The sequence below is a fragment of the Terrapene carolina genome, unplaced genomic scaffold (assembly GCF_002925995.2).
Source record: "Terrapene carolina triunguis isolate 2854851 unplaced genomic scaffold, T_m_triunguis-2.0 Scaffold199, whole genome shotgun sequence".
NCBI classification, from domain to species: domain Eukaryota; kingdom Metazoa; phylum Chordata; order Testudines; family Emydidae; genus Terrapene; species Terrapene triunguis.
Genome location: NW_020664550.1, coordinates 2,463,111 through 2,484,495, shown reverse-complemented (window position 1 = coordinate 2,484,495; position 21,385 = coordinate 2,463,111). Strand labels below are relative to the sequence as shown.

Sequence of the window (21,385 nt, the reverse complement as noted above, 5' to 3'; positions counted from 1 at the left end):
GGCACCTCTGGGCTTGGCAGTTCAGAGCCCCGGCATCTCTGGGCTTGCAGCATCAGTTATGAATGTAAAAAAATGACTTGAGCCCCAGCACCTAATTGCTTGAGCCCTGGCACCTCTTTCGTTACAAATTAAGCAGACTACAGGTAGTCTCTTCATGCAAATTAGTTGGAGAGCTGTCAGGTAAGAGCTCCTGGAGGACAAGCATGATCTCATTACGCACGCTGCCTGCCCTCCTCCCAGGCTGTGGGGTGGCACCAATCAGGCACATACGCTTCAGACGAAGCACAGTGTGAATGAATATGCAGGGGAGAGTGGGATACGGTGGTCAGAAAGACGGGGCTAAAACCTGCCTGGAGCAGACCTCTGAGTCACAGCCAGGTGCAGCGATGAACTGCCTGCACTCAGACTTGGTGTTGAAGCAGGGGAGAGAACAGCAACCCCTCAAGAAATCCACTTGAAATCACAGAGCTAGGCCATGCCACATGCATGAGGACTGGAGAATAAACTCCCTCCTGCAGCCAGTTACCTGGCCATGAAGAGGATGATTTAGTTGGGAATTGGTCCTGCTTTGAGCAAGGGGTTGGACTAGATGACCTCCTGAGGTCCCTTCCAACCCTGATATTCTATGCTTCTATGATCGTGTGAGATGCAAGTGACATAACCAAGAGAGTGGGGCAGACCGTACCCCCCAGCTCCCCAGACTCCCGTGGCTTTCTACACCTGCCTTCTTAAAATAGTTTATGTAGCAATTTCCCTCTGCTGCTGAGTCATAAGCAAATGCAGAGTCGGGTTAGTAAGATCAGAGTAAGAGTGACTGCCTTTCGGTGGGAGGCAGGAGCCCTGTACATGCACATGTGTGTGGGCAACAGCAGAGGATAAAGGGAACTGAAAAGCCACATAAAAAACTGTTCTAACGCCATCTGTGTTCTGGGTGCCCCAGCATCTCTCCTGGTTACCTTCCAGACCGCAGCTAAGGCAGCGCTTAGTATTTATCTGACAACGCCCTGCACAGGCCCAGCAGCATGGGACAAAACTGGGGGGACTGATCCAAAGCCCACTGCGCACAGTGGAAAAAACTCCCAGTGGCTTCAGTGGCCTTCAGATCAGGCCCGGTGAGATCTCACAAAAAGAATCAAGAGAGGAGACGCTCCTGAAAGAAGCAGGGGGGGGGATCAACCCAGTCACACCTGCCTTCACAGAAGAAATGTATGGCCCCATCTCCTGTTTCACTACATTGCTCTGGGGTAGAGCTAGTTGGGAATTTTTTGACAAAACGTTTTTCATCCGAAAATGCCGATTCATCAAAACTGAAACTTTTCACGGGAAAGGGTCAGTTCTGGTGAATTTTTTGACTTGAAAATGTTTTTGCAAAACATTTTAAAATTGTCCAAGTGTTTCAATACGGAATTATTTAGTTCAAAAAGGGATTGTTTTGAGCAAGTCCCCTGGCCTGTGTTCTACAGGGAATCAGACAAGATGGTCACACCAGTCCCTCCGGGCCCTGGAATCTAGGAACAGAATGAAAAAGTCCAGGCTTCTGGTTCCAAACAACTTTTTGTTTTGAAATTTAAGGTAATTATAACATCCAAAAGAACTAAATAAAAAGTTATCAGATGAAATGAAACATTTCAAAATTGGGCTTAAACTGCAGCAAGGGAGGTCTAGGTTGGACATTAGGAAAAAGTTCCTAACTGTCAGGGTGGTTAAACACTGAAATAAATTGCCTAGTGAGGTTGTGGAATCTCCATCTCTGGAGATATTTAAGAGTAGGTTAGATAAATGTCAATCAGGGATGGTCTAGACAGTATTTGGTCCTGCCATGCGGGCAGGGGACTGGACTCGATGACCTCTCGAGGTCCCTTCCAGTCCTAGAATCTATGAATCTATGAAAATTACGGAAACATTTCTACGGACCCAAACTGAAGGATTTTGGGGTTTTTTCAGATTTTCAGTTCATGAACATTTTCAAGATTTTGACTTGTAGTCCTGATTTGAGAAAGGATAATTTTTCCATGTCTCAGAAATTTTCACAGGATGAGAAAACCATTTCCTGTCGCCTGTACTCTGGTGGCATTTCCAAAGCACAGGCAGCAGAATGAGGTATTTGAGGGCAGCTTTCAAAAGCTAACCATGCACAGGTGAAATTCACCCCTGCACGGAGGGCCAGAGTGAGGCCTAACTACCAGTAATGTGTTCAGCAAAGTGGTGCTTCAGTCCTGTGCAGGCAAAGCCCTCTGCCTAGGGGTAGAGCTCATCTTTTAAAAGAAGGTGGCTCTAGACAGGTAACCATTAGACATGGGAACTAGCTCCTCCTCCACTAACTCCCCTTCTTGCCCCCCATGGAAAGCCAATGCCTAAGAGATTCAAGCAAGTTTTGCACTGCCGCAGGGATGGACTAGAAAATCCAATGGGTCTTTTTCCACCTCCCATTTCCATTTGTTCTCTCCAAGTCTCAGCTCTGCTGAAAACGCCTGTCATTTGCCGTGCTCATTCTCTGCCAGTTAGGTAAGCATCCATCTGCATTTCCATTAGAAACTCCCTCTCCTCCCAAAAATCTATTTAAAAAATTACATAGGTCCGACATTTGGCTGGTGAGGTCTCAGTCTAGGAGTGAAAGGAGCTGGAACCAAATTGTAAAGGAACAGAGAAGAACAATTTTTTCCTCCATAAAACATAATACTAAAGGAATAGATTTCTGACTTTGAATTTCCTGGCATTTGTCAGGGTCACGTCAGATCTAGGAGAGCCTTTAAATCAACACTTTCTGTGCCCCCCTCTCAAAGAATTGCTTCCCAGTGCCTGCATATTACCATGCAGGCCTGTGGCGTGGCTGAGAAGGGATAGGTACTTAGGGTGAAATTCACTCCTGTGCACTGAAATCCCTTGCAAGCCCTCCGGTTAAAGTTTAACCCCATTTCCTATTTGGCATCCCGGCAGCTCAGAGCGCAAAAGAGACCAAGCCCAACAACGTACATTTGAATCTCATATCAGTAGCACAAGCACAGCGTTATTGAGATGCCCCATGAGGGTCTATTCCTAAACTTTCACTGACCAACAACTATGGGGAAATAAAGACAAAATAGCCCATGCTACTATCCAGCTCTTTACATGATCAAAGCATGTTGCAAATATTCATTAAGATGGTGTGGGACAAACCAAACCTGTTAACGGGAGCAAGGCCCTGAGCCCACAAAGCATAGCAATGAGGAGTCAGATTGGGCTTCAGTAGAATTACTCGCATGCTTAAAGTTAAGCACACGCCCAAGTGTTTTGGAAATTCAGCATTTTAGGACCCCAGTCTAAGGTCTCCAAATTTAGTGTTGCCAACTCTCACAATTTTCTCATGACTCCTGCAATAGTTGGTGTTTCTCTTAAATCTCCAGTGCCCGGAGTCATGTGATTTAGGTGAGAATCTCAGCTATCATTTAGGGGAAGAGGTAGCTCCTAGCCCTCCTGGGTGTGAGGAAGATCTTGAAAACATGAACCCTAAAGGCTCAAAGCCCAGAAGGCCAATAATAAGAGCTTAAAATGTATAATTTAAAACAAAACAACACAACACCTCATGATTTTTAAGCCAATGTAATGATTTTGGACCATCGTGAGTTGGCAATAATGCAAGTCCTTGCTATTTAAAACACCAGCCAGGGCTAGGCGGGTAATGGCAAATACACCCTTTGTGTCCAGGAACTGGAGAAACTTTTTCATCTCACAGCTGTAGTTTTCTTTTGACAAAGTTTGGGCTTTAAGTCCCATTTTCGTCTGGTGTGTATATACACAATTAGCATAATTACATGTAATTGCACAATCCCTGCTAGCACTTCCCTGTGTAACCATGTCAGAGTGGCCAATGGCATTTTTAAAGAGACCCACAGGTAAATTTAACCCCTGGAAAGATACATGGTTAAACAGACAGGCTCAGGAAAAGGGAGAGGAATGGGAGACTTTAGTGTGGGGTTTCAAAATCCCATCTTTCAAGGCCTGGATTTTGGTGATTTTCACCAAATTTATTTTTCAAATACCAGAGCAGCCGTATCCACCCACAACCTTCCATGGCTGAAAACAATCAACAGCAGCATTTAGTCTGAAAACAAACGTATGGGATTTTAATTGAACAACAATAACAATAAAACCCTTCTGAAAAATTGTAAAACATGATTACGTTGATTTGGGTTTTAAACATTTTGGATCAAATCCAATCCTGATGTGAACTGGTGCAACTCCAGGGACATCAGTGGAGTTCTGTTCATTTGTAGCTAGGATGAATTTGGCCCTTCATGTTTAGTATTCTTATTGCAATTCAAATGCAATTGCTCTGGGCCACCGGGGGGGAGGGGGGGAGGGGGAATTATCATTGGAGCTTTAAACTAAGTCTATCTAAGCTTGTCGGCATGCAAAAGTTGTACAGCTTTAACTACACTGGTATAGTTAAAGCAGTACAACTCCTTGAGTGTGGACGCAATTTTACTGGCATAAAAATGCGTATACCAGTATAACTTATTCTTGTACAGGAAGGAGAATGAGCTATGCGGGTATGAGGCATCTTTATAATAGTATAGCTGCATCCTCCCTACGGGTTGAACTGATAACTATTCAAGTTAAAAAACTAACTACATAAATAAAAATCATCCTTGCCAATAGTTCTACCAGTACAAAATCTGTATAGAGAGCAGGTGTAATGCTCTTATTTATATTATAAAAGGCAGTTGTTTACTAAGTACCAGCTGATCATGAAGAAAAACATGTTTACTGAGGTTTCAAAGCTACTGAACATGTATATTTATGAGAGGGTTGTTAAACTGGAATGAATTGGTGTCATTTACAATTCCCTGATTGAGTGCAATACTAAATAACACATAACAAACACTCCACTCAGCACTGGGGCACCATCACGCTAGGACCAGTCAGTGTCCGGAAGAGCTTACAGCTAATTTCCCCAGTTATACAATGGGGATATTGATACTAACATGCTTTGAGATCTATGGATGAAAAATGCTCAGTAAGCATTATTATTATTTCCTATACAATAACTGAAACACACTAAGTGCTGGGCTGATAACTGTACCTAGTACCCTTCGGATGAAACGCACTGGCTGCCAGGCTAGAAAAATGAGGGCTTGATCCTCATCTCATTTGAGTCAATGGGAAAAAACAACCAACCCTCTCACTGATTTTAATAGAGAAGGATCAAGTCCTAAGTGTTTTAAGGTTTTTTGCCCAAGGGAAGGGAAATTTCATTTCCAGCACCAGCCTCTGTTGAACACAACAGGTTGAGAGGCAAAAACCAAGGGCACTGAAAGGAAAGTGGATGCTGCTGCTGAAGTGCAGTTAATGGGGACTTTTCCTTTCCAGCCCAGGGGATCCCCTAAAAATGAGAGAATACAAATTCAACCCTCCCATCTGGCCCATTACAGGCCTGCCACAGAATGCACAGGGCAGGGATGGGTTTATTATTATTGGCCTTTCTATTACAAGTGAACTTCCCCCAACAGGGCTGCTACATAAATAGGACCCGATTAAATGCTCCAATGAAGTCTTTCCATTAACATCAACAAGCTTTGGATCCGGCCCATAATGTTGCCATGCTGGATCAGGCCCATGGTTCATGCAGTCCAGTATCTGCCTCTGACAGTGCCCAGCATCAGCTGTTTATGAAACCTCTTCATGGAGCATTAGGGAATAGACTACCCCGATGGGAAGTTTCTTCCTGACCCCCCTCAGTGAGTGGTCAGTTTAGCCCTGAAGCATGAGGGTATATATATTTTTTATCCTATCCAGTGCAACTGGGGAGGTTGCTATTATTGGTAGAAATGTCTAATCCAGGGAGCAGAGACTATACCATGTGATTTAGGCAGCGAAGAGCGACTCAGAGACTGAAACCCATCGGCATGAACCATTCGTGGCATCAAAATCAAGTGGCTAGATTTTCCAAAGAGCTCAGTCCCCAGCAGTCTGCATTGTTCCCACTGTGCACGGGTCAGGGGGTGGGCAGATTCTCCATTATTCTCAGCAGGAGCTGCTGGGGGGTGAGCCCTTTTGAAAATCTGGCCCTAAGTCTGTTTGTAGATAATTAGCGAATGGAGCAAGGGGCTGCTAAATTGTCTAATGAACTGTTCACTGCTCATAGTTCACCCAGATCTACAACTATGTTTGGCCACACAGCTCCCCGTCACAGAGGACCATCCAGACACCACCCCCATCCCCTTGCGTGCAGATGGATTCCTCCTAACACACATGATACTGTAAATTAACAGACAGATACCCTCAAGGGTTGACCAAGGTCATAGGCAGAGGGGCTTGGTGGGGAGGCAGTGAGGCAGACAGAACCATGCTGAAAATCTAAGGGGGGAGGGGGGAGAGAGGCCCAGCCCTCTTTTCTCTTTGCTACGCATGGCTGAACTGATTGCTTTGCACAGCTGGTGTGATGCACAAGGGGGCAGCCCTATGGCCTGGAGCAGCGGGCCTTTCAGACACATAGAGGGGAAAGTTCACCACCACACACCCCACTCCTCTCTCTCTGACACACACACACACACACACACACACACACACACACACTTGAACAGGAGCATTTCCTTTCTACATCTTGGGTGTCTCAAAAGAGTCGGTCCTCTCCCACACGTCCTGCAAGGAGATTTACAGAGAGATCATTTCATGCTGATTAAAGGTCCCAGATCTGCAGCCCTGGGTACCAATATCCTCTAGATCAGTGGCTCTCAACCTTTCCAGATGACTGAACCCCTTTCTGGAGTCTGATTTGTCTTGCGTGCCTCCAAGTTTCACCTCACATAAAAACTACTTGCTTACAAAATCAGACATAAAAATACAAAAGTGTCACAGCCACTAGTACTGAAAAATTGCTGACTTGCTCATTTTTACCATATAATTACAAAATAAATCAACTGGAATATAAATATTGTACTTACATTGCAGTGTTTAGTATACAGAGCAGTATAAACAAGTCATTGTCTGTATGAAATGTTCGTTTGTACTGACTTCTCTAGTGCTTTTTACGTAGCCTGTCGTAAAACTAGGCAAATATCTAGATGAGGAGCTGATGTACCCCCGGAAGACCTCTGCGTACCCCAGGGGTACACGTACCACTGGTTGAGAACCACTGCTTAGCTATCCTCAGATACAGCACAGATGGCTGCAAGGCAAACTACCCTCACACCACCCTCTGCCAATACCCCTGCGCCTTGCACTGCAGGGGAAAATGACCAAGAGGGACATGCCCCCTCCGTGGCCAGCAGTCATGGCAGTGGCTTTGTTTGCATAATGTACTTATTAGAAATTTGGGGAGGGGAGAGGGAGGGTTGTGAAGTTGGGAATTGGACCGACACCTGCCCAGCTCATTCCAGGTGGCTCACACCCCAGTTATTCGATGGAAATAATTTTGCTTGCCACCCACATGAGCCTCGATTCACACCAGCGACCTACCAGTAAATGGCTCTAAATCCCCATCACCAAAGTCCAGAATCACCCCTTTTCTTTGGACCTATGGCCTGTTCAACATTCACTTTGATTTTCCTCTCATACCCCCTTTTGCTAGCAAACAGCCCAGCCAGGAGCCACTTTTTCCCCTCAGAGTTGCTGTCTGTGGTCAGAATGTGGTTGGATCGTAACAAAGCATTAGGAGCTGTTATCCCACCCAAGATATTGTGTTCACTCTCTGTATTTTAGGACTTTCTATTCCCCCCCTACCTATAGTATCCAAGCGCATGGGGCCAGGTCAATGGCAGGTAGAATTTTAAAAGGACGGGAGAGACACTTTTGTTCTCTTTCAGGCCTTTATTTACACCCTGCTAGCTGCACCTGCTGCATTAGTGATCCCATTGTGTGCCACGGCATGTCTGCCTTCCAGCGGGGATTACGGCCATGCCGCGCGGAGGGCGGGGGGGGGGGGGGGGGCGACGGCACATAGCTGCATCCCTGGAATGGCAGCAAAGCCAGAAGGGCAGAGGTGGGGTCGCAACCGGAGTGACGTTATCCGGTTTACCAAGCAACCCAGCTCCTGGTCAGACAGTACAGAACCGGGGAGGATGAGTTTAACCCTGTCCAAAGAGATGAGCAACAGAGGGGGTGGGGGATGAGGATGGGTGTGACCCATCTGGTATAGAGCCATGCATCTGCCCACATTAAGGGTTAAACCAGTCCAAATGTGAACAGCCTGCTGTGTGCACGCTCCGCTCCCAGCAGCTGAGCACCACCTGCTCCACTCTGGGGAGGGACAAGGGAAGCCAAGCAGAAAATTGTGCGAAAGTCTGTGGGAATTCACAGCAGAGTGAACCCTCTAGCGAGTCCCTACCCCCCTGGCTCAGCCCTGGAGCAGATGCAGCGCACAGAGCGGATGCAGGGACAGGCTCTGGTGCAGGGACTGGGAGATGATCCTAAAGTCGGCTTTGCTAGGAAGGGGGAGTCAATGCAGGCACATCTGCCTGGAGAGGGCCCCTGGATGCTGGCAGAGAGCTGTGCAACGTGGGCTTTCCCCTCCCCCCAGCTGCTTTTCAGAGGCAGCTAGAAACGTTTGAAGCATCTGAGAAGGCATCAGACATCCAAGGTCAAGGAGACAGAGCAGGCCCCGCAGGAAGGCCTGTGGGAGCCAGGGAGATGGAGACCATGCCTATAAAGGGGGGACAATTCACACCCGTTTATAATCAGACAGAGAGAGGAGCAAGCCTGAAAAAGGTGAAGGCCGGTGCCTTTTCCGTCAGGCTCCAGCTTCCATCCATCCTACAACACCCGCCTGAACTGCATCCGCGCAGCCTCGTTCCCAGCCAGCAGCTTGGAGCTGGCTGCGTTCTGCCTTGACTACTGCATCTATAAGGGTCGTTCCCAGGGCAGGCCTCTCGCAGGCCCAGTGGATAGAGCACCAAGCTGGGAGGCAGGAGGGCTACGTTCTAGTCCCCGCTCTGCCACTTGCTCACTGTGTGACCTTGGGCAAGTCACTTCACCTCTCAGTACCTAACCTGTTCCGTCGCGTGTGTGCGCAGAGGGAATGCTTCCTTGGTCTGGCTCGTCTATTTAGATTGTAAGCTGTTCAGAGCAGGGACTGCCTCTTACTGTATGCATGTACAGCACCTTGCACAATGGGGCTCCAGTCTGTAGGGTCTCCTGTAATACGAATAACTGGAGAATGGCGTAGGAGCAGAGCAAGCTGCCTCTCGACCAGCCAGAGAACCCTGACATAGGATGGAGACCCAGATTTAGTGACGGGGCTCTAAGCCAAAGAGCAGCTCCAAACTCCCTCCAAGGGGGAGGGTGTTTGGATTCATGGCCATCTGTACCTGAAGTGAAGGACACAGCTAAACCTGCTGGGATTCGCTCCTTTAGCATAGGCAGCATTTCCCATGCCCTCCTGCTCCTGATCTGATTCAGCATTTCTGGGGACCGGAAATGTGAGATAACCTTAGGTTCACGTGGGACAGACACCAGTGCTAGGCGCTGCACAAACACATAGTAAGAAGCAGTCCCTGTCCCACAGCTTAAAATCAAACTAGACAAAGGCTGGGAGAAAAGGAGGATAATTCTTCCCATTCTGCAAATGGGGAACTGAAGCATAGAAAGACTAACTGGCCAACGTCACACAGACAGAGCCAGGAACTGACCACAGATTTCCTGAGTCCTAGCCTGGTGAATTAAGCGTGGATCAAAGATGAAGCCCAGTGGGAAAAGCCACAGGACAGGGACAGCACCTTGAGAGGGGGGATCTGACTTGTACAGAGCAGCCTGCGACAGCCGGAGCAGCTGGAACGTCCCCTCAAGCAAGGAAATAAATAAATAAATAGCAGGAGCTTCCGAGAAAGAGCTGTATCCAGGCCCGCTGTTTAACATGAGTGTGGTTTAGCAGGGCAAGCACTCAGTGCCCAGGAGGCCTTTGCTTACGTACTCCCTGCATTTCGTCAGCAACAAAGAGTGGGATACATGTATTGGTAACACATGGAAAAGTTGCACCACTGGCTCAACAAGAGGCGTACTGTGAGGGTGGGGTGGGAGGGAGAGAGACAGAGGGAGTCGGGTGGGGGGCAGGAGGGAGACAGGAAATGAGGGCCTGATTCAAAACCCATGGAAGGCAAAAGAAAAATGCCCATTGATGGGCTTTGGGTCAGGCCCTGAATGGGGAGAGCAAAGAGAGGGAGTCTAAGGAACGTCCAGGGTAAGGACTGATTGGCAATGCCCGGAGAATAACAACAGCATCTGGAGGACTTGGGGTTGGAGCTGGTCAAAAATTCTCCATCTGAATACTGGACAGAAAACGGCTTTTGCAACAAAAGGGAGAATTTCACCCTAAAAATTGTCCATTCTTGGGTTTTCACTGACATTTTTCAAGTTTGGGGCTTTGTTTTAAAAAACGAAAACCCAAATACAGAAACATTTCAGCTTCTGGCAAGCAAAATTTTAAGCAAAGAATACAAATCAGTTTTCGATGAAAAGAGAAAAATGTCAGTGGAGAGGAGAGAATTTTCCTTTCTGTCCAGATTTTTGGCAGCAAAAAGAAATTCCGAGCAGCATTCCTCCCAGCAAACTGTACACTCCTGACCACCCTCCGGGGCCAGCTACACCCCAGAACATCTCAGTGGTAAGCCCCTGTTCAAAACTGGGTCAGAGATGGGCCTGCCTGCAGCTGGGGTTAAGTAGGATTGTTGCTAACGGGCTTTGCTGCACAGAGCTATTTTTCTGAGATGAGCGCCGTTACACTGAAAATGCATTGGGTGGCTGTTGGTACATACAATAGAACTTAGATTTTACCAACCCCAATGACCAGCTGTACAAACCATTTTTCCCCAATTGGTGTGTGGGGCCCATGGTACCGGACAGTGCTCTGACTCCAATTATTCTGACTGTGTCCACTGGTCAGTGCATGGTTGTAGATTTCTCACGGCCCTGCCCAGCACAATCCCTCCCCAACCGTGAAACTAACAGGATCTGCAACAGGGCCACCTGCCTCATGTCAGTTTCGATCAGAGCTATTTAAACAGCACTGATCACTGCAGCTATCTAGGTGCTAATTGCCAGTGTGGCAACATCTCTCTGCGGACGACAGGAAATGTTCTGAATCGATGAATGACGATGACATTTCAGAGGCTCACATGAGTGCAGAATGGATCCAGCCTTAGCAGCCGTCCCCAGACCCACCTGTGTCCCTGACACCTTTTCCCTCTGCCCTACATACTCTGGCCTACTTTTCAAAAGTGACCAGGGATTTTCAGGGCCCCATTTGTGACACCTTTCAACAGACCTGATTTGCAGAGGGCAGGTTCTCAGCACCTTGAAAATCAGGCTCCTTTAAATGGTCTCAGGTGGAGCACCCCAAATCACTAGCTGTCCTTTGGAAATCTTGGCGCATGGCATTAGTTTCCCCTGCCATGAGCCAGAAGCCTTTGTGTGCTATCCGGCAAGGTGTAGAGCTCCCTCTGAAGCCAAGAGGCATTGTGAGTGCTGACATCGAGCAGGATCAGACCTTTCTGTTGGGAACAGCGCTACGCTAAAGCCATCCAGATATTCTCCTGCATTGCACTATATATGCACACTGACGGGAAGGCGCCCTCAAAATAGAGAGCAGTTTGCCTTCAACCTGTAAGATTATGTGTTTCTTCCTCTTTAAGGCACTATGTTTCCTATTAATAGCGGTGCTGAGTCCAGTTCAGTCCGAGGCCCTCTGGAGCAGGCAGGCAGGATGTGGAGCTGCTGATGACACAGGCTCTTCAATCATTTCTCTACGCATTTCCACCCTCGGGAGGAAATCCTGCTGCGGGAAGGTGGGTGGCTGATGCGGAGAGGTCGGGAAACCCCTGAGCGATGGATAGACAGACATGGGAGGCTTCCAGCACATCTGGATTGGATTCTGCATCGCCCAGTGGCCTTGCAACTGAGCAGCTCCCTGTGATCAAAGCCAAACAAGCCTGAAGGCAGAGTGAGGGGGAATTGTAACTGGGCAGGTGGAGCAGGGTTTATATTTAAATATAACCCCACGTTCGGCCACTTTTTAGATGGGCCCCAAGTCTCCCACCTCCTGCTGTGGTGAGGTTCCATTACATGGTTTTGGTCAGTCTACTCAGGAGAGACCCTACTAAGTTTTAACTATGAGGTCTCTCAATTTTGTAGCACAGATGGGGGCTTATGCCACCTACCACTGTAACTAATAGAAGATACAACTTCAGGGCCCCATCGCTTGAAGGATTTCAGTCAAGACAAGATGCCTTTCTCAAAAAACATGCTCTTGCTCAATCACAAGATATGGGCTAGATGTGGGAGTCACTGCGGGAGGTTCTCTGGCCCGGGTTATGCAGGAAGTCAGACTAGATGATCAGAAAGGTCCCTTCTGGCCTTCAAACCTAGGCATCTAAACAGAGGGCCATCTCACCTCCTGTTCGGTGGCGGAAGGGCTTCCTGGGAATGTTCGATGTTCTGCCCACCCACTCAGCCCCGGTAAGGGCTCAGTTCTGTGCTGCACAGGTGCAGAATGCTGCATAGATAGGTGCAAGGTACAATGCGCTGAGCAGGATGGGAAGCACGGGGGAACCTAATCTTGCATTAGGGAGATGCTGCTGCATAGCTATCAGGTTACTGCAGCCTAGGAGAGAGGCCTAGGAGGGGACCATTCGCCAAGTGCCTCATTAGTACAATGGAGATCAGGCTAAGCCCATTTGCCCTCTGCACCTCCCTTCCCCCCAGTTGGACCCTGCACTCTTGCAAGGAAGAGAGCAAGTGCAATAGAGGAGCCATGACTTGCTACGTCTAGAGCTTCACCTTAACTTATGTAGCCTCCACTTATACTGGGGTGCATCAGTCTCAGGAGCCTGGCGGCACATTGTGCAAACTTGGCAGGGCAAAGACCTCAAAGGCGCCCGATCCGGCACGGGGCAGGCCTGGCTAGACTCAGCAGAAACGGGGCGGTTTCTATACATCGGCGATCTCTCATCTCTGTCCTCAAGTGCGCTGGTGCTGCAATGCCACTTGGTGTCTGAAGGCCCACGATACGCAGGAACCTTCTGCAACGCACCCACTTCCATTTCCTGTGCAAGGGTTTCAGTTTGGTTTGTAGCTCCACCGTATGTGTCAATTCATACAGCTGGGGAAGGCCCCTTCCCTCGACCGGGGCCTCAGGCAAAGGGCACATAGAGGGGGCAGTGGCTCAAAAGAGCTCCGGGCCAGATTCGCAAGTGATCTGCACTCCAAATGAGGTCGGGATTTTCACAACAGCTCAGCTGTGATTGTGATGTATATGGACAGGTTGTCAGAGGAGCTCAGCACGTTGGCTGCTGGGTTCTGATACATCAATAGTCACCCTTACTACTCTTAATACAGCCAATCTGCGTGTGGCTATCTGCACAGATACACAAACCCCAACGGTATTTCCGTCCTCAGTAGTCTTGTATCCCTTCTCAGAGCCCCTCTGGATTTTGATAGAGCCGAGTCCTCGAATGTTCAGGAGGTGCTTACGACAGAAAGGCTATTAGCCGTTGAACTGTAAGCAGCTCCCAAGCAGTTGCATTAGCTATCTGGGCTACACCCCCCTCCAGAAGCATGTTTACATAGCTGATCCAGCACCAGGCTGTAACAGATGCCAGTTAAGAACAGGCATCAAGGAAGAGCCAGAACAGCTCACCTGACACAAGCAGCAGCTGCAAACTGGGTGCACCTTGCAGGCCGGTTCCCTCCCCTACAAGGGGTTTGAAATCTTGGCAGCTCTGAGCAAGACGGGACTGACTCATGCCTGGACTCTGATGCACTTGCAGCTATTGACCCTGCCAGTACCAGGCCCGGGGGACAGCGTTTACTGTCTGCTGCTGGGAATGAGGCTACTCAGACTCGGTGTGGTAGGATGGACGGAACCTGCAGCCTACAAGGTGAACGCTGGTGCTTTATGTTTCTCAGGCCTGCTCATCCCTTGCCCTGAGTACAAATGGGAGTGAATTCTCTCCACTTTATAAACATAACCTCTATCTCCCTGGCTCCCCTCTGGAGCTCGCGGTGCCTCCATGCCTTTGGATGTCTGATCCTTTCCTACACACTTCTAGCAAGGATGATGTATCCTGCAAAGGGAGCTTGCATTGGAAGTCACTATCTGGTGGATCCTCCTGGATCACCCCCATAAGGTGAATCTACAGCTGCAGACCTTGTGCGGGTGGAGTTCTTTCTCCCCACCTAGAGCATCCCTCATCCCTTGAAGAAAGAGATAGCTGCAAAATCTCACCCGCTCCCCCAGTAACACAAGCCCATTGTCAATGAAATTATTGTTTTATCCTCTCTGCCTGGGTTATAGAGTCACCTCACAGAGCAGTCTGCGACATCACACAGAGGAACTACCGCTGGGCAGCACTGAAAGTGATGTAGGAGTTGGCCAGTACTCCTTCCTCCCCGCCTCTCTACAAGTGTCTGCAAATACCATCGCCCCTCTGCAGCCCTGGGGAAAGGTTAGCACGGTGCCAGGGAAAGGGCCTGGGAAAGGGAATTACGAAGCTGGGTGGCACAGTTAGACCCAGACAGAACTAGTCACGGCAAGAGTGTGAGAAAAATCAGCGGAAGCCAAGTTTAAACCACAGTTACAGAGACAGTCCCTTCAGCTGTTCTCTGATCTCCATCTTCAGGCACATTTCCTGCTTGTACAGCGCTAGTCAACCTCTCCCTGGCACATTCATTCCTGCAGCTGAAATCAGCTGGAGAACTCTCAACAATTAAATCATTCATGTTTCTCTTGGGTTTGGTGGTGGCTGCAGGGGCAAGGACCCTGAACAATCCCCACATGCCCAGAAGCGCCGCCAGCTTTTCTGCCGCCCTAGGCGGCGGAAGGTCCCGCCCTGAAATGCCGCCCCCCACAGAGGCGGCGGAAGGTCCCACTGCCGAAATACCGCCACGGTCGCCGCCCCCCAAATTGTAGCGCCCTAGGCAACCGCCTAAGTCGGCTAATGGGTTGCGCCGGCCCTGCACGTGCCTTCACACATCCCAGGCCTAAGTCAGAGCGAGCAACCTGGTCAAGGGCTGATCGCACGTTGTTACGCATCAGCAATGCTGGCCAAAGGGAGCTCCTAGAAACCAATTGGGGCGTCATTCTCCTTTCATTTACAACAGTGACTCCATGGCTTTGATGCAGTTACACCCAATTGACATCGACGGTAAATGAGAGGAAAATCAGCCTGACAGTCTGTAAGTGGGACCATCTCCTAACACTTTCAGGCCCACTCGGTGTATAATAGTGTGGATTTTCATCTCAGTTTCAAACTGGTTAGGCTGATCAAGACTGGTGTAAGTGAGAGGAGAGCAGGCCTAGAGGGACTCTGTATTATGTGTGCACACACAGGGCCAGATGCACTGATGCTGACATAGGTAAATTACAGGGGGCTTCATCCCAAAGATGGGCAGGACCCTACCACCCCCAGCCTCTGGGCTTCTGCCAGGGAGATCCTTAGCTCACAACTAGTGCCCATAGAACCCTGCCTATCCCACCAGGGGAGGCTGTTGATATGGTACATTGCATTAGCATACTCCATGGTCCCCGTAAGGAGGGTGAGGCTGCATGGCTATCTACAGTTACAGCTCCGCACCCCCCCTGCTGCCCCAGGAACTCTGCACAACACCCTGGGAGTATCTGGCCCACTACATGTATGGAGCTGATTGGAGCACACTTTACAGTGACATATACACACACACACACACACACACACACAAATGTATCCTTACAGGTACTGCCTGTCCACAGAAGCACAAGGCCAAAAGGAAGATACTTGTAGGACCCAGAAGCACTGCTGATGCTCTGCCTGATCCCACTTTGCCTTTTGTTTAACATTATCCATTCACGGTAAGGTGGCTAATGAATGTTCATCTGCCCAGTTATACTGGTGGGGCTAGAAAGCCTGGTTTACCAATCACATTTTTTCTCTCTCAAATAGCTACACTGCGGTTGACATTAAAAAGCAAGGATGTATTTATCGGATCACACTGATGTCAGCTTGCTGTAGCACAGATCCTGCAAACAGTTAAGCACATGCTTACCTTTCTGCACGTGAATAGCCCCATTAAACCCCGGTGCTTACCATTAAGCATATGCGTAAGAATTTGCAAGAGCAGGGCCTAGGATATTCCATTCCAAAAGCAGGAAAACATCACAGTTTATTGTGACATGATCAATACCATGACAAGTGCCTTCTTTTTTAAAATGCTATATCTAACACACGCATGCATGCTAAGAACAGGAGCCCTGTCGAACGGCATAAGGAATCTGATCTCTGCTCCTTGTGGGTTACAAGAAACACATATCTACACCCTGCTCCAACCCAGCAGAAATCTGGAGCAGCAGGGGGAGTTTGACATCATGGAATAGAACAGAAAATCTAGAGCTGGCTCTCTCTACCGCTAAGACTTTGCTGACAGGCAACTTTATAATTTAATGCGGATTGTTGTATTGTCTGGCTAATAAAAATAATGCAACTTTTTCAGGCTTACTGTACACTTAGTGGTCAAGGTTCCAACATTTTGTTTTCATTCAATTTCATTATTTAGTGCACTATCCAGCTTTCCCAAAATCCTGTTTTATTTTGCTATTATTTTTAGGGTTTACAGTTCTGGGGGGAAAAAAGGCTGGGCTTGATTTTTTGGACTGTGCACAGGAAATGAATCACAATAACCCTGTATTTGATCCAATTTAGCACCAAAACTTTTTCTTAGTAGGTCAGGTATGATTTTTTTACGAGGAAAAAAGCAGAAGTGCCTCTTTCATTAGGGATTTTGCTACGCTGATCATCATTTTAACCAGGCTTACAGTAGGATCCATATACATTACAGCTAAACCAGTCTACACATAAAATGCATAAATAAGTTCCTTATGTCTCCCTTAAATGTAATATACAAACATTCTTGTCATGCAACAAGGGACCAGAATGAAAATAAACACAGAAAAGAGTGTAGTTAACCAATGGGAGACTCCCATAAGGAGTCGAACTGTACAAGTTTCCTACTGGGGGCCGAATTCCCCTGGTGTTTGCACATCACCTTTTTTTTTAAAAAATCACACACAGGAACAGAGCCCAAATCCTAAAACTCTTTCAAGGCCACGATGCACTTTCCCACTCGGTGGAGGCTTGTTTTATTCCTTGCAAATAGGAAAAAGAAAAATCTTAACAAAGGGGGGACATTTTTCTCAATCCTGCCAACTGGAAAAGTCACAGCAGAGGGGAAGATGCTGCTGTTTGCGTAAGAGGTGCAGGATCTGCTCTGCTTTGTTGTGAAATGTATTTATTTTTTGTGGCCCGGGAGCCTTGGAAGAAGGCTGGAATGCAAAACAAATGTCTCCAAGGAGATCCTGGCCATTTACTCACATGTTAAATCCACAGAAAGACTCCGCTCTTCCAAAGGGAGAAGGGGAAGATTGAAATAAAAACCGGTTTCACTTATTTGAACTAATCATCTCAGAACGCCCGGCAGCTAGGAAAGGAGGTTAAAATAAACCAGGTACCTTCCACCCCCACAAACATTCCCCTGCAGTTGGGATCCGTCAACACACACTCCTCCTCCAGCAACCTGCTACCGACTTCTGGCTTTTGCTGCTACATGTATCCAGAGCTGGGACTGGAGTGGAAGAACCTTTTCCTCCTCCCTGCATCTTCAATGTTTCCGTTTTTTTTAAACGGGAAATTCCTTCCCCTGGTTAATCTCAGGCTCTGCCGAATCAATGTCAAACAGCTCCTAGTCAATTTCACATCCCCCCCCCCCGCCTGCCCAATTTCACTCACGAGAGCAGCTGCTGGTCAGTTTCTTACCTGATGTTTGCACTGCGATTTCCTGGGCTGTGAAGATATTGCAAGTGTATTATTGTGTGCCTCCCTCTTACTCTTCCTCCCTCTGGGTCTTTCACACACACACCCCTCTTCCTCCTGTGGATGGTTCTTCCAAAAATCCTCAGTGTGATCTTGTCCAGAATAAATGCTTGTGCATCTGTGGGACAGATAAAATCAAAGGAGTAAATGCAGAAAAGCGTCCCTCCTCGGATGGTAGATGGCAGGAAGGGGTGAAGCCATCAGACTGCAAAATCCCCACAGAGCAAAGCGAACTAGGCACACACAGAGAGAGAGAAAGCGATGCAGCCCGGGGAAGACAATAGAGAAGAGGAGAAGAAAAGGGATGTGCCATCTCCTGGAGACCTCAGGCATTGCACCGCCGAAAGCTTGCTTTGAAAGGGCCAGCCACAAGCACACTGATTGCTCTCTGAAGCAACCAAAGGCAAATCAGCTCCCTAAGCCCAATGCCTCCCTTCCTCTCTTTCCCACCCCCTTCTCCATGGTAATGGGGTCTTAGCTTCACCACTGTCGGAGCAGAGTACTGGGATTACCCAAACTGCTCTGCCACTTTGTTTCCTGCTCTGAAGGCACCTGCCCCAATATCAGGGTTAGCTGCATTTAAATTAAAGAGGTGAAAAATAAATCTGTCTCGCCAGAGACTTTACACCCATGCTTCCTAAAAACAAGGTATCCCCTTTGCTCGTCTAGGAAATGCCTGTAAACACCTGCCCTCTTACTGTTCTTGACCACCTCTGTAGACCATGCACAGGGAAGACACTTTACTGAACAGACAGAAGGAGTACTGCTGCCCCAAAGACCCTGCAGTGAGCTCCCCACAGACATACCCCTAACACCTATGTATTGGAGTCAATGGGACTTTTCCTGGGTGCACAAGTCCTACCTATGCAAGCCCATTGGGTTTGTGTCAGCAGATGCTTCAACAGGACTCTGCATAGGTTCAGAGCTCTACTTGTGGGGCGCTGGTTGCAGGGCCTAAGTTACATCAAGAAGAACAGAATGAGATGACAACAGTAGGAGGGTTGGGAGAAGTGGCTGGAAAAGGGAGAGTGCAGAATAATTATGAAGTTCATTGGGAGCATTCACTTTGATGGTTGCAATTTATTCTTTCCCTTATTTAGTGACTATTTATTATTTATTATTTGTACTGCAGCAGCACCTAGGAACCCCAGAACTTGGACCGGGACTGCATTGTACTTGGCACTGTACAAACAGGGAACAAAAGAACAGGGCTTGCTCCAAAGAGCTAAAGTCCCGATCCCTAAATCAAGTCAATATAGGATCTGTATAGCCAACCCCAGAGTTCAAAAACCATGAATCTGGTCTCAAAAAATTATGAGATTAGCTTACAAATCTTTTTTTTTTAAGTTTTGGGTTCATTTTATTTGTTTTCTTGTTTCTGAGCCCTTAGGGTGCACTTGGGTCATATCCATTAAACTTTTTTTTTTTTTTTTTGATAAAAGCTGAGATTCTCACATATTCACATGAATCCAGGAACTAGGGCTTTAAGAAAAACACCAAATATTGCGAGACTCATGACAAAATAGTGAGAGTTGGCAATCTCGTGGAGTGCTCTTTCTATTGCATTCTGTACAGGTTCTTATATTGCCCACATCACGGTAGTATCTGAACTCCTTCCATTATGTGACATGACTAAGAGCTCTCAGTTTGTTCTGTATTTCAGCAGTAACAATGCACAGGATCCTGACTTGTGACACAAATCTGTGCTTTTAATGGGGTGCCTGATTTTGCAGCATGAATAACACATTGTGGGCTGCTGTCTCTCAGGAACAAACTATGTCCCTATATTTAACATGCACTTTGTTTCACTGACACACAGGTGACTATCCCAGAGATAGGATGGAAGTTCTGTCCTTTCCCCTGAGGCTTGGAGAATCACAACATTTTTAGATTCCAAACTACCATGCTAATTTTCAAAGTGCTGCCCATTGATGAGGTGTTAAAGAATATAATAAATATCTGTAATTTCATATAATAAAAGTATTGTCCAGTTCTAGCTGAATGGTAGCCCTGGGGCAAAACTGCCAACCCCAGTCTCAGCAGCAAGGCCAAGAACAGAATGGGCCATGGAGGCCCAATTTGCCATTCAGAGCTAGAGAGGGTCCCCAGGTTTGGGGAGCTAAAAAGCACATGACAGAGAAGTGTGGAGGATACCTGCCTTGCAGCTGCCTGTGCCGGATATGCTGTGTGTATTACTAAGAGATGGGCCTTACTCCAGGGCTGTCAATATGGGACCTTTCACCAGAAATTAATTTTAAAAATATATATTTCAAACCTCAGGAATTAAACTCACCCTATGAGCTCATAACAAATTGGACATTTATTCCACTGAGCTCACTACCAGGCCAGCTGAGGTTACTGTCACAAGCCCCTTTGATTTATGGTCTGGTTGGGGTCAGCACATCACCATCTGGTTATTCCAAATGCCTTGCTCCTCTTCCTCCAGTCTCCCAAGACACCTTCCCACACTCAGTTCATCATCTGTGATGCCTCTGTACCTCCTTGTGTTTGATTTCTCCCCCCCCCCCCCCCCCCGCCCCGAGTTGCAATGGCCTGATTTTCAAAGGCACCGGCAGCTCCCATTGACTGCAGTGGAGTTTGTGGTGGCTCAGTACTTTTAAAACTTGGGCCACTCTCCTAGTTAGGCTATAAAATTGTTGGAACCTTGGCTCAGTTTTTCAAAAATGCTCAGCACCCAAAAGTGGGACCAGATTCTCCAAAGACTACAGCTCCCAGTTGGGCATCTAAATGGGAAGATTCTGAAAAGGGCACAGTGCCCTGTTGTTCTCAGTGGGAGCTGCTGAGCCCTTTTGGAAATCTGTCCCCTTGTCTTTTTAAACACTTGGTCAAACACCATGTTAAACCTACAGCACTCTGGGGATTAACAATAATTACGGATTCTTAACATAACAAAGAATCTTTCATGAACTAACCAGCCATGCAGCAGAGTTTTTCCTCACAAAGGCAATTTACAGACAGTTCTAAAAGGTGTGGGAGAAAATGAAATCGTAGAAGCCCACAGTGAACATCATAATTTTATACCCAGGACCTTGCACCCAACATTAAGGTTTGCACATCAAGTCTTTGCCTTAGTGACTTTTTAAATAAAAGGTGTTTACTTCCATTGCAGCTAATAATCCAAAAAATGTGCTGGTAAAATCTGCCCCCCAATGGAGAAAGATAACCGTTGCATTGGAGGAAAGAAATGCAAATGTTGGAAGAGTAGCACTTACTCTGTGCCTGACTTTAGCCCTCCCACTACACCGCACTGAAGCTGATTAATTATAGCATGGTACTGTTAAAGCTCCCTAGGTCAGTATTCTCACTGCTGAGGCCAGAGATGCTGGAGACACCAGAACCATTAGAAATGGTCTAGTTACCCATCCCTTCCCCAGGGTGGGATGGTTTCCTGCAGCTTATTTCCTAGCACTTTATCCAGAATAGTTTGAAATATCCCAAACGATGTGGCTTCCACTCCTACCCTTGGGGAGATGATGCCTCCGGGTAACAGATCTCCTCTTCCACATATTCAGTCTAATTTTTCCTTTGCTTGATTCCATTCCTTCTGCCAGGCT

The 21,385-nt window shown here is 47.6% G+C and overlaps 1 protein-coding gene across 1 annotated transcript in view; it reads right to left on the bottom strand.

Annotated features, from left to right (window-relative positions):
- The window catches only part of LOC112118399 (phosphatidylinositol 4-phosphate 3-kinase C2 domain-containing subunit beta), a 78,070-nt gene extending 60,193 nt beyond the window's left edge, over window positions 1-17,877 (bottom strand). Inside the window, exon 1 of the mRNA XM_024216683.2 lies at window positions 17,754-17,877. The gene's annotated coding sequence lies outside the window, so the exon portion shown is untranslated. The remainder of the gene's footprint in view (window positions 1-17,753) is intronic.
- Between the last annotated feature and the right edge of the window lie 3,508 nt (window positions 17,878-21,385).